At 45.7% G+C, this 12,302-nt stretch overlaps 1 protein-coding gene across 6 annotated transcripts in view; it reads right to left on the reverse strand.

Annotated features, from left to right (window-relative positions):
• Window positions 1–8,811: 8,811 nt before the first annotated feature.
• The window catches only part of CDK14 (cyclin dependent kinase 14), a 662,541-nt gene continuing 659,050 nt past the window's right edge, over window positions 8,812–12,302 (reverse strand). For 5 of the 6 annotated variants that reach the window (XM_086397990.1, XM_086397994.1, XM_086397995.1 and 2 more), the window contains one exon: window positions 8,812–12,186. The gene's annotated coding sequence lies outside the window, so the exon portion shown is untranslated. Of the gene's footprint in view, window positions 12,209–12,302 lie in introns of all 6 variants that reach the window. The other variant, XM_086397992.1, reaches the window with a different exon arrangement.

Below are 12,302 nucleotides of genomic sequence, written 5' to 3' on the forward strand. Positions count from 1 at the left end.
CCCGGCTTAGGGATGCAGGAAATAATGAGGAACAGAGAACAAAACTCCTCTGTATAACATGTGGTTTCCGCTGAGGAAAGTGGGACCCCAGGCAGTTATCACCTCCAGATTCAAAAGCAAAGGTTTCCCAAGTGCTTATGGGGGATAACATGCAGTTGCAAGTAATTTTTAAAGCAGAGACCTAGCTCCCAGGACTCCAAGAAGATCCCAGTCTTGGATTTTCTCCCATTCTACCAAACTCCAGATCAGTAAGCAAACACATACTAGGACAGTGCCTGTAAGAGTTGCGGCAGCTTTACACAAGTCTGCATATGACTCGAAACAACTCCTGTCAGGAGGTCTAATGCCCTTCCCTTTAAATACGGGGCTGGTCTTAGTGACTTGCTTCTGATTAAGAGTTGTGCATGTGTGCTCAGTCGTGTCTGACTCTTCGCGACCCCACGGACTGTAGCCCACCAGGCTCCTCTGTCCAGGGGATTCTCCAGGCAAGAATACAGGAGTGGGCTGCCATTTCCTCCTCCAGGGGATCTTCCTGACCCAGGGGTTGAACCCACCTCTCTTGTGTCTCCTGCATTGGCAGGAGGACTCTTTACTACTGAGCCACCTGGGAAGCCCTAACCAAGAGTAGGTAGGAGAAATAAGTCTGTGTGGCTTTCGAGGCTAATTCATCAGGTGATAGGCCTCTATTTGGTTCTCTCTCTCTGGAGGCATATTCTCTGGCATGGAAACCATCATGCCAGAGAAACCGCAGAGAGAGAGCATGTAGAGACAGACAGAGGATGCCTTTGGAGACCCAGCAGTTCAGGTCTTCCCAGCCCATGAGCCAGATGCGTGAGTGCAGAAGCACTTGAGTTGGCTCCAGCCCCAGCAACCTCCGAGTTCTTGAGCCAGAACCACCCAAACAAGCTGATCCAGAATGCTGGATCCAAAGAAACCATGAAAGAGAACACAGCTGAATGCTGCTTTTAGGCTACCAATTTAGGGGGTGACTTGTCTCAAAACAACAGACAAATGGAAACAGTTTGGTACCTAGAAGTGAGTCGTTGCCACGACAAACCTTAAAAACATGTAGCAGTGGTTGGGGGCCTGGATAGAGGTGGAGATGGGAAGAGCTTTGAAGAGGTTGTTGGAGAAGGATTAAAGGAAAGTGAGGAAGGTGTGGTGGAAGCTGGAGGAGAGGATTTCTTGCTTATGAAATAGTGGAAAATCTAGGAATACTTTCACCAATGGTAACATGAAAAATGGGACTACCCTGGTGGTTCAGATAGTAAAGAATCTGTCAGCAATGCGGGAGACCTGGGTTCCATCCCTGGGTCGAGAAGATCCCTAGAGAAGGAAATAGCAACCCACTCCAGTTTTCTTGCCTGGAGAATCCCATGGACAGAGGAGCCTGGTGGGCTACAGTCCATGGGTTGCAAAAGAGTCTGAGCAACTGACATACAACATGAGAAATAGAAAATATATCTAAGAAACTCATGATGTAGTAAGATTTCCAGGCAGAGTGTTCAAGACACACTTGATTCCTCCAGCTGCCCGTGGGAAATACAAGAGGAGAAAGATGAACTAAATAAAGAATTGTTAATTATAAAAGAGCCAAGATTGGGGGTTCAAAAATAAAGCTATTCCTCAGTTTAATCTTCTCTGGATGGCTAACGAGGCTAAAATTAAAATATGTCATTTATATCTAAAGATGAAGGCAATGGTGAAGAGCCCTATGTTAAGATTTCAACCAGATTGGAGGTTGAAAGAATCTATATTCTTTCAAACCATCAAAAGTTCCTTGAAAGATATGAAAGGCATGCTTTTTAGATGTTTTCATTAAACAAAAATACTTTAGAAAATCTTAAGGGCACAGTCCTGCAGTAGGCATGGAGGAAAAGCAGTGGTAAAGAATCCACCTGCCAGTGCAGGAGATGCAAGAGGCGTGGGTTCAATCCCTGCATAGGGAAGATCCCCGGGAGAAGGAAATGGCAATCTGCGCCAGTATTCTTGCCAGGAAAATTCCATGGACAGAGGAGCCTGGCAGGTACAGTCCAGGGGGTTGCAAAGAGTCAGACATGACTGAGTGATTGGGCACACATCCACACAGCCCACAGACAAGGGAGAGAAAAGCTTGTGTCAGTCCTAACAAGACCGATGAGAAACAAAATATGAAGGAGACTTGTACTAACGAGAACATTGCCAACTCAGTCTATAAGGAGCAGAGGTGCTATACAATGAAAAGAGGCTTTTGGACTCCCAGAGTGCTATGGGAAAGAAGCAGGCTGAGATAACTACACAGCTATAAAAATTTTGTAGAACAGGAGGGATAATTCAGAGGGAGGCCACAAGAGCCCAAAGAATGAAGTCAAGAGCCAAGGAGAATCATTACTTGGGAACCCTGTGTGTTAGTCGCTCAGTAATGTCTGACTCCTTTGCGATTCCATGGACTATAACCCTCCAAGCTCTCTGTCCATGGAATTTTCCAGGCAAGAATACTGGAGGGGATTGCCATGCCCTCCTCCAGGGATCTTCCTGACCCAGGGTTCTTCCTGACCCAGGGATCTAACCCGTATCTCCTGCATTGCAGGCAGATTCTTTACCATCTAAGCCACCAGGGAAAGCCCTTAGGGAACCATACTGAGCTCCAATCAAGGAACTGGCCAGGACTTCCCTGGTGGTGGAGTGGTTAAGAATCTGCTTTTCAATGCAAGAGACATGGGTTTGATCCCTGGTCAGGGAATTAAGATCCTACACTTCTTGGGGCAACGAACCCGCAGAGTGGCAACTAAGACCCAATGCAATCAAAAGTGAAAGTGAAAGTGTGTCGCACAGTTGTGTCTGACTCTTTGCAATTCCACGAGGCTCCTCTGTCCATAGAATTCTCCAGGCAAGAGGACTGGAGTGTGTTGCCATTTCCTTCTCTAGGGGATCTTCCTGACCCAGGGATCGAACCTGGGTCTCCTGCATTGCAAGCAGATTCTTTACCAACTGAGCCACTAGGGAAGCCCAATAAACACATAAATAAAGTTGAAAAAAAAAATAAAAGGAACTGGTAACATGTGCCTGGTTTGATTTTAGAATGCTACAGACTGATTACGTGATTGCTAGAACTCAGAAATGTCTGTAGTGGCTCTCCTATGCCTATCCCACCAAACAGCTGTACACCTATGCCAAGTATGTTGGCTATAGGGAGCAAATAACTTGTCACTTTAGTTCACAGATCTTCAGCTCAAGAACTGGACTCAGGAAGCTGTCACTGAGAGTCTGCCCTTACAGAGCCTCGTCTGCAGCGCCTGAACTTGACTTGGATGATGGAGCACTGCACCTTGTGTGAATGGATGCCATCCACAAGAGATATGTGGGAAGGGGTGAGTGTGATTTCCTTCCCAGGTAACACTAGTGGTAGAGAACCTACTTGCCAATGCAGGAGATGTAAGCGATGCCGCTGCAATCGTTTGGTTGGGAAAATCCCCTGGAGGAGGGTGTGGCAACCCACTCCAGTATTCTTGCCTGGAGAATTCCAGGGACAGAGGAGGCTGGTGGGCTACAGTCCATAGAGTCACAAAGAGTTGGACATGACTGAAGAGACTTAGCATGCACTCACGAGTATATTTTGCAAGTGGGATCAATATATATAACCTGTGGTCAGAGGGCAGGCTGTTGTGGTTTTACAGCATACCCACAATTTTTTTGACATTTTTCACCAAACGATGGAGTCTAATTCTCCTCCCTTTTAAATATAGGCTGGACTTTGTGACTCACTTCTAACAGAAGCAATGCCAGGTCATAAAAAGCAGTACACCTTCTCCCTGGTTCTCTTCTTCTCTTGGTGCATGTGTTGGGAGCCTTGAGCCACTGTATGGACTTGAGCCATCATGCTTGAGAGACCTTGTGGAGGAATCACATTCAGTTAGAGGTGCTCTGCCCTAGATGTTTCAGCTCTTTGAGACTTCCCAAATCTGGCACCAGATATATGAGTTGTTCATTCACTCAGTCATGTCTGATTCTTTTTGGACTGCAGCACACCAGGCTTCCCTGTCTTTCATCATCTCCCAGAGCTTGCTGAAACTCATGTCCATTGAGTCAGTGATGCCATCCAACTATCTCATCCTCTGTTGCCCCCTTCTCCTCCTGCCCTTAGTCTTTCCCAGCTGTGTGTCTTTTCCAACCAGGTGGCTCTTTGCATTAGGTGGCCAAAGGACTGGAATTTTAGCTTTAGCATCAGTCCTTCCAATGAATATTCAGAGTTGATTTCCTGTAGATTTGTGAGTTATGAGCCTTAAACATGACCCTGGCTAAGCCACCATCTGACTGCAGTCTCATGAGAAATCTCAAGCCAGAACAACCCAACTGAACTGTTCCTGATCTCCTGACCCACAGAATTATGAGAGATATTAATAATTAGTAACTATTGCTTTTAAGACACTAAATTTTGGGGTGATTTGTTAAGCAGCAATAGATAATCAGAACTTGGGGTACCAGTCACATTTTATTCTGTGTAAGTGGGAATCCCTGGGGTTCTTCAGCAAGATGGTAACCCAGGAGCGTGTGCAAAGCCAGTTGTCAGTGTGGGTTGACATGAGTATGTGCTTAGTCGCTCACTCATGGCCGACTCTTGCAACCCCATGGAGTGTAGCCTGCCAGGCTCCTCTGTCCATGGGATTTTCCAGGCAAGAATACTGGAGTGGGTTGCCATGCCCTCCTCCAGGGGATCTTCCCAGTTTAGGGATCGAACCCAGGTGTCCCGCATTGCAGGTGGATGTTTTACCATTGCAGGTGGTCTGAGCCACCATGGAGTTTTCCCCTGAAACATCCTCCCAACGCGTATACAGCTGATGCCCAGGGGCTGGCCTAGGAGGGGCTGTTTGCCAAGGATATGGGCAGGCTGTGATGCAGGGAACTGGGGTGTTCACACGCACGCATGTTACATGCCGCCAGGTTTTGGTAAACCTAGACGAGTTGAAGAATTCTAAATGCACACCTGGCTTTCTAGGTCATTATGAGGATGTATTTGTCAAGGTAAGAGAACAGGAGTTATTTAACACTTTGTCGGTTGCATTCAGAGTTTGAAATAGTTACATGGTAAGTAGGCTTCCATTTGGACTCTGCTCTGGGTTCTGCAAGTGTCAGGGTTGCTCCTGGCCTACCCCATCACCAGGGCCCATTTTAAACCAAGGAAAGCAACCCACAGCCCCCTGGACAAATCCCTGCCCACTGCATGTTTTTATACAGGCTGTGAGCTACCAGTGGGCTTTACTTTTAAAACAGCTTGTAAAAATCAAAACCAAATATTTCACAACATATATATATTTATATATATATGTGAAAATTACATGAAATTCAAACTTCTGTGCCCCATAAATTGTTTTATGAGAACACAGCCATGCTCACTCATTTATGTATTGGGCATGGCTGCTTTCACATTCTAACAGAATAGTGAGTCAACCCTATTGTGAGCAGACAGAGACTGTACAGCTCAGAAAGTGGAATATATTTACTGTCTGGCTCTTAGAGAAAGTTTGTCTGCTCGCTTCCTGGAGGAGCAGACAGACAGGAAGAAGGGAAGAGTCTTGCAGTTCTCACGTGGGGTGCATGATAGAAATACCTGCTGAGCACCTAAGCAGACCAGTGCCAGGGACCCACCCTCCGTATTTCTAGAATGCATTGGTCTGGGGTCTGGGTGCCTTCCAAACCTTCCCATGATTCTAATGAGAGCCAGAGCTGCGAGCCACTGGGCTGAGGGGATTGGATATCTGAGGGTCTGAATTTCCCAAATGTTCGGCAGAATAAGAACTTGTTCTTGCTTGCCCCAAGGCTCTGCAAGCTACCCAGTTACTCCGTTTGGCAGAAGATGGAGGGAGAGAAGAGTCATTGTTTCACACTGTAGAAGGAGGTATTAGCTAAGCTGTGTGTGAGCAAGCTAAGTGGCTTCACTTGTGTCTGACTCCTTGCAACCCTATAGATGGTAGCCTGCCAGGCTCCACTGTCAGTTCTCCAGGCAAGAATACTAGAGTGGGTTGTCAGATCCTCCTCCAGGGGATCTTATCCACCCAGGGATGGAACTCATGTTTCTTACATCTCTTGCATTGGCAGGTGGGTTCTTTACCACTAGTGCCACCTGGGAAGCCCTCAAACTAAGCTGCATTTGAACCTAAATCCTTGAACCGGTGCTTCAAACACATGTCCCCGGATGTCCCCAGCATTGTCCACATCACTCGGGCAGGCAGACTTTGCCTGCTATAGTAGGTACCCCCGCCGGGTCCCTTCTCAGGATTCACTCCAACAGGGAATCCTTACCCCATCTTTGCCGCGTGCACGCTGTAATTATTGGTGGTCTCGCAGGGAAGGAGAAAAGAGACAACTCTATCAGAATCCCATTCTCCCCCGGCACATTCAGCACCGTCAGCGGAGGCTGGCTCGGGGGCTGCAGGCCTGCTCTGCGCTATTATTGTGCCTGGCTTCAGCTCAGCATGACTCAACGCAGACAATATAGCCCACCGAGAGCACAGGGATGAACAGTAAATACGAAGCCTGGGATTTTTTTTTTTTCAAATCTTGTCAGTTTTCTCCTGATTTGTGTCCTTTATCCCAGCCCCCTCTGCTGTATAAGCTCCTCAAAGCTAATGCCCATAACGCCACCACCCACTGGTAGCAGCAGGCTACTGGACCGCGGCGGGGCCTCGCGGCAGAGCTTTCACAATGCCCGCCATTCTTCAGCGACCAGGACGTGTTAACCTAAGTGGCACCGGGTTGCTCCAACACCTTCCCCTCTGGTTTCTCTTTCCTCTGGGGACCAACAGCGAGTGGAGGAGTGCCGCCTCCCTGACTCGCATCGCTTGCCTCAAGGAGCCTACATCACATGCTCCCACCTGGCCGAGCTGGAACCGCCCCCGGCCCCCACCTGCTGAAAAAGCACAGGGAGACACTGGGCAATTATGGAGTGGAAAGATGATCGTCATCTCTACTGCCCCATTTAAAAAGTTAGAACTATTTCTCAAAGCTATTTCTTTGGCCTCCTGTGAATCCCAGCTCTCCAACTGCTTGTGGGATGACGTCACCCCAGGTACTCAGCGGAGCCCCGCCCCACCCCGCCCCGCCCCCAGGCTACTGGGAATGACGTCAGCAATGGGCATCTATCTGCTCTCCTGTCAATCACCAACGTGGGATGATGGCCGACGTTTTGCTCCCTTGAAACAGCCACAAGGAACATGTTATTATTCCGACCCTTGTACAGTTCTAATCAGTTTCCAAGGTCACTCGTGGCTCCCATTTAACTAAGAAATGTGCCTATTATCTCCACCTTGGCTACCATGAAGTCTGCCTCTACGCCAGGGGTCCCCAACCCTCCCTGCAAATAAGCCCGTGACGTGTTAGGAAGCCCACCACAGCGGGTGAGTGGTGGGTGAGCTGATCAAATCTTCATCTGTCCCTCTCCATCGCTCCCCATCACTGGTATTACCACCTGAAACATGTTTCCCTCCCCACCCCCTCAACCCCACCGCCCCTGTCCATGGAAAAAAATTATCTTCCATGAGACCGGTCCCTGTTGCCAAAAAGGCTGGGGCTGCAGCTCTACCCACTCCCCATCTCAGAACCCGCTGGGGAGGCCAGAACTGTGTGGAAACGTACATGCCTTTGACATAGATGACTAGATGCTTCAGGGAAACAGCAAGGGCAGTTGAGGGCTGGAAATGCAGTGCTCTCATGAACTCTTGCAGCATGCAATTCACATTAACTGAGAATACTTAAATTCGGTTCTGTGACAGTGTCAGCTTGTGGGGGCTTATAAAACCATAACATCACAGGAGTTATTGGCAAAGGAGCCAGGGAAGGGACACCTGAAGTACCTGCTGCTGGTGGGTGAGGGTCTGCTCAGGGGGAGAAAGCCAGGGGTCCAGCTCCTCTTAACATGAAATATGAATTTTGATATTTTTGCTTCAAGAAGAAACATTTAATGATCGCCCAACTGCATATCTAGAAGTTGATGGCTCTATCTGGTGTGAACTTTATTATCAATTCATGGGGATTTGTTTGGGGTTATGAAGATCCAACAGGAAAGAGGAGGTGGTGATAGAAATGAGACTGGCCTCCCCAGGTGGCACGGTCCTTCCCACTGCAGCGCCCAGCACTGCTGGGTCAGGTGCGGGCACCCGCTCGGCAGGGTCCACAGAAGTGTGCTCCGTTCCAAAAACAGTAATGCCTCTGACAGAATGTCAGCACGTTCAGGCTTTGATTTGTATTCAATGGAGGGTAACCTATTCACCTTTCTCCTTTGCCTTTATCAATCCTAAAGGAAATCAACCCTGAATATTCATTGGAAGGACGGATGCTGACGCTGAAGCCCCAATACTTTGGCCACCTGATGCAAACAGCCAACTTGTTGGAAAAGACCGTGATGCTGGGAAAGACTGAAGGCAGGAGGAGAAGAGATCAACCAAGGGTGAGATGGCATCACCAATTCAATGGACATGAGTTTGAGCAAACCAAGCAAAGGGAGAGTTTAACAGATACCTGGAACATCCCAGCTAACTCACTCCTCCGCACATCCAAAAGCACGTATACTTGGTCTCGTATTTGCACTATTCTTACCCCCCCCCCTCTTTTTTTCTTTTTTTGGCCACACTGTGTGGCTTGTGGGATCTTAGTTCACCAGTCAGGGATTGAACCTGGGCCCCCTGAATTGGAAGCTGGGAGCCTTAATCACTGACTGCCAGGGATGTCCCTATACTCTTTAAGCATGGTTGTATCTAAGAGTTTTTAAGATAATGTTTCTTTGATGGAATATTAGGTGTTATTTGAGACTCACCAAGAAGATGTCCCAAGAAAATGTACAGAGATTCTGCTATACTTTATTCCATATCATGTTACAAGAAAACAACAGTGACAGCTGACAAACCATTACGTCTTTCATAATACAGACAAATTACAATTGGTAACAAATATGCAACATGTATTATTCCATTCTCCTTTACTATGTGTCGTTTTGAAGGATAACAGTTTTCTGAATGATGCTAGCTCATTTCTTAGGTACCAACCGCCTGTTAGGAAGTACACATTTCAGTGTATCATATATATATATAAAAAAAAGATAAAAGAAAAATTTAAAAAATCCACTCCCAACTAGAGACTTTAGATTTCGTATGTGCCTCTAAAATATGCTGCTATAGGAAGTGACTGAGGAGACTGCTTATTTGATTTGACTTTGTTTGGTTTGGTTTTTGGTGTCTGAGAAATTTACAAGGCAGTAGCGTGTATGGTTTCCTCTGCCTACAAGCTGGGAAGGGAGATGGAAGTTCTATGCAATTATGCAGCATATTCCTATGTATAAGGGGCAGGCAATAATCTACCCCCGTATGTACAGCCTAAACATCCTCTTATATAACAAAGATTACAAAACCAGTAATATTCACAGATGATTATCTTGTGTAGACTCATTACCTAAGGTATTGATCACACTGGCTATCATGTACACACTGAGGAAAGGATACCAAGAGACCGTGCTTTCTGCAAGCTTGGCGGCTCCTCAGGGGACTCTTCTCGTCAGTCTTGGGAGGTAGGAATAGCTTCTCACCCTTGGGTCACTGGATGGACAGCCATTCCCACCTTATACCCCTGTTTTTTTTTTTTTTTTTCTGAGTACTGCATACATTTTGTTTTTCCACGTCCTGTGTATCTTGTATTTTTAAGTCAACCAAACTCTTCCTTCAAGACAATGGAAACGAAGTCCCAGGTTTCCTTTCGGAGCACTGTGTGTGCAGTCGTGTGGATATAGCTACCATGCTAACATGTTCTAACTATTCCAGCTGTTTGAACTGAAGCTACTCCTTCATATAAAAATATCTCACAAAACATTCCAGTGCTTTCTCAACAGAATAATCAATCTGCTCATGAACACAGTCTGGAGTGATTTTCATGGCTGTCCTCAGTGAGAGGAGGGGAAAAAAAGGAAAAGGTAGTTGCAAGTGGGAGAGGAAAGAGAAGGAAACTTTGGATGTCCTGTACCAGCGGCAAGCAAGGGGAACCAGAAGTCTCCTAAGTGAGACCCTTCTGAAACACGTCATTGTAATAAAACATATTCCTTCTACTGAGAAGTATCACATTTCATTTTGCAAGAGAAACTGTCAGTAATAGGGTCATAGATCTGTGCATAACTTAACATTTCTAACTGAAGTCTTTAAACATTAAATATCTTCAAATTTTCAAGTTAGAAAGCTTATTATGTAGCAAGACTTCATCATCAGTTGCCCTTGGTTTAAACTTCATTAAGTACAAAAGCTGTGCCTCTCCCGCAGAATGAATAATTCAAACAAATCACAGGAGAGGCTTGTTTTCTGATTGCAGGTCAAGTTTTCTTTCCATGTTTACTTTAAGAAATCCTAACGTAAATACACATTAAGTCAAAATCCCTCTGCAGACTTCCAAAGAGTTGGAATGTGTGGAAGAAGAACAGGAAGGAGTTCTAGGTGGCAAAGATTAAACATTTGGATAGCCTTGGATAACTTTTCCTCTCTTTAAAATCAAGCAGTAAATGGCTTAGCACTTAGAAGCTTACAATGATTGCTACTTTGGGGACAAGATGGACTGTGACCTTAACATCTATCTTCACATCCCATTCCAGGGAAAGTACCGTTTTAATGTTAAGAAATTCTGGGTCGGATTTCCTATGTGTACTGGGTTTGACCACAGAAAAGCTTTTCCTTCACCTGATGCGCAGGGCAAAGTCTTTGTCAAGCTGGCTGGTAATTCCTATTCTTGACCCAAGAAAGTGCTACTCTCCTAACAGGAAATGTAAAACAAGGTACACGCCAGGATTTCCATAGGAACTGGTGTCCTGAGGAGCTAGGTTTCAGGCTCTAGATGAAGCTTCCTAACTTCCCCATTAGCCTGTGTTATTTGGCATCTGCAGCAGGGGCTGCCCCACCAGGACAGATCTGTGCCAGGCAGCGATCCCTGTGGATCCAAGTCCGCATATGCAGTCCACATCTCGTGCCGTGTCACATATTCGCCTTCATCCTCCAAGGTCTCTCAGCTTCTTAAACAAGGGAAGCCGGGCCTTTCTATTCCCCACCCCTTTCCATCTTTAAAGTAAGACTCCTGCCTTGTTTCTAACACCTGCATCCGTACAGTTATTCCCGGAGACCATTTACAGTTAGGGTACCCAATGATGCCTTCCAATCAGCTTGGAATGTTTAAAATTAAAAAAAAAAATGTGGTTCAAAGGTGCTTTGGTGTAAACGGGAAAATTTCACACTCTGGATAACTTGGTAATCTGCTTTTTCAATGTTGACTAGTAAAGACAGTATTCGGGGCTCATCCAGAAGATATAATTCTTTTTGCACCCACGATTTAAATGTTCTGTTCCTCACTTTTCACCATTTAGAAAATACAAAGCATAACAAAGTGGATGGAAAAAATAAGATGTTACAAGACCCAGAAAACATGTAAAAAGTTACCTCAATTTCCAGAGGTTCAAAAGGAAGCGATTTATCCCTGTCTTTGTTCTTAATGTTTCCTATTTGTTTCTTCACTTCCAGCCTGCTCGGAGAACAGTCATGCTGTGTGGTTTGAAAATGCTAAGCAGATTCCGATATCGTATATAAATGTGCAGTTGTTTCCGAGGGGCGGAAAAAAAAAGCACATTTGCAAACGTTCTCAAAAGGGAAGAGACAAGTGGTGCTCCACCGCCAGAGACTAAGTTGTCAAGTCAGTCAGAGAACATGGGTTTGCTTCGCTACAATTTTCCTTCCTGGTGGCTGCAAAATGTGTACTGTTCTCAAAGAAAACACACATTGTTTTATGCCACTGTGTGGCTTTCAAGTACAGACATTACTGAAGAAGTGTGAACACCGAGTGTGTTGTCTTAATGTATTTAAGACATGGCTGGTGAAAGCATAAAAACCTTTACAGAGACGCTGCGGTGCAGAGGGAAATCAAACAAAATCAAACACAAAAGACTGAAAAGAATACATGCCATGTATCAGTAAGCAAAACTTAATCTTCACATAGTTCTTGGAAATCACAAGGTATCCAAATGCGTGCAAGGTTTTAAATAAATTGCGGAGAAAACAGGGTCTTGCCAGCTTCAATTTTCTTCTAAGTGAAATCCACCCCAGGGAGTGAAAGGAAACTGATCCATGAATCCCTTCATATTATTGGCCACTTCATTAATTTTTTTTTTCTCCCCAGAACGATGACAACTTAATCCTGGAAGGAGGAAAAGAGAAAACTGTTATATGTTAAAAAACAAAACAAACAAATCTTACAGCATTCTTTTTCCAAAATCACACAAGACATCGAAAATGCTCAGGACAAAGTGAGCC

This window comes from Bos grunniens, chromosome 4 (genome assembly GCF_055505025.1).
Source record: "Bos grunniens cultivar Pamir isolate PY7600 chromosome 4, Bosgru_T2T1.0, whole genome shotgun sequence".
Lineage (NCBI taxonomy): Eukaryota > Metazoa > Chordata > Mammalia > Artiodactyla > Bovidae > Bos > Bos grunniens.